The following is a 1,167-nucleotide window of genomic DNA, read 5'->3' on the forward strand; positions in this document are numbered from 1 at the left end:
ATCTTTGCATATATCCATAATAGATTTCATTAAAGTAGCATTGTTGGGTTAAAAGTTAAATATATATCAACGTATACATTTGGGGGTTCTGATTAAAAAATGAGTCATGTATTATTTTTGTGCAAAATCAGCTATACATTATTAGTCTTTCTTTTTCCTTTTTTTTTTTTTTTTTCTCACGGTACTGGAGATTGAACTCAGGACCTTGTGCTTGCCAGGCAAGCACCTACTCTACTGAGCTATCTCCCCGGCCCAAAATCTAGAATTCTTAATGGAAGTAAACAGTAAATTACCTGAGCCACTGCAGAGGCTGGCTATTCCCTTGAAGTGCACAGAAGCCTCTTTGAACACCATCACTTCTTGGGTAGCTATTTGGTGAAAGTATATGGGCTCCAAGAGATTTATGCCCTGTTTTTTGGCGTCGTTTGTATTCTCCACCTTTGCAGATCCTTCAACAGGAGAGAGAAGACTTAGCAGGCCTTTTTCTGTTTAGATTAGTTTGTGCCCCACAGGGCTCTGTGGGCTCAGTGTTCTCTGAGTGCAAAGCCCATGGTGTCTCAGCCTTCACGTAGATCTTACTCACTGAACCCGTCATTGCACGGCCTGCGCTGTGTCCTGTGGAAGGATCCTGCTGTTGCAGCAGGGAAGGTCTGGCCCACTCAAAGCTGGACTGCTGTAGCCCAGAGAAACCCATCAGGGTAGTGTACATATAGCAGCAGCAGAGTGGCGAGAAAGAGGAAGCCTGGAGGAGCGGGTGCAGTTGATGCAGTGAGTGTAAGAGCTGCGCGGGGCTGAGGCCTGGAGCACGAGGAGGCTGGCTAGGAGAAGTACTCCTCCTCGGGGAGGCGAGTGTTGCGGTATGTATGTCATGGAGAAGGGAGCAGGCTGTGCTTGGGTAGACACAGGCCTCTGACCCCTTAAGGAAATGCTGAGAAAAGATTTAGGTAATAAGTGTGCTGGCACACACCTGCATTGCAGCACTCAGGAGGTTGAGACAGCCTGGAAAGAGGTTGAGGCCAGCCTGGGCTATGTAATAAAGAGCCTGTCTCAAAAAAAAAAAAAAAAAATGTGGGGGAAGGTTGTAAAAATTTTAGTTATCAATTTAGAATCATGAATTCTGTGTCCATGTATTCCAGTGATTTTTTTTTTTTTTTTTTTTTTTTTTTT

General features: G+C 44.6%; 1 protein-coding gene across 2 annotated transcripts in view; it reads left to right on the plus strand.

The window, feature by feature from the left end:
- Fbxo28 (F-box protein 28) overlaps positions 1-1,167 on the plus strand; it is a 29,691-nt gene that overhangs the window by 23,853 nt on the left and 4,671 nt on the right. The gene's annotated exons all lie outside the window — the stretch shown is intronic.

Source organism: Octodon degus, unplaced genomic scaffold (genome assembly GCF_000260255.1).
Source record: "Octodon degus isolate 3935 unplaced genomic scaffold, OctDeg1.0 scaffold00017, whole genome shotgun sequence".
Taxonomy (NCBI): domain Eukaryota; kingdom Metazoa; phylum Chordata; class Mammalia; order Rodentia; family Octodontidae; genus Octodon; species Octodon degus.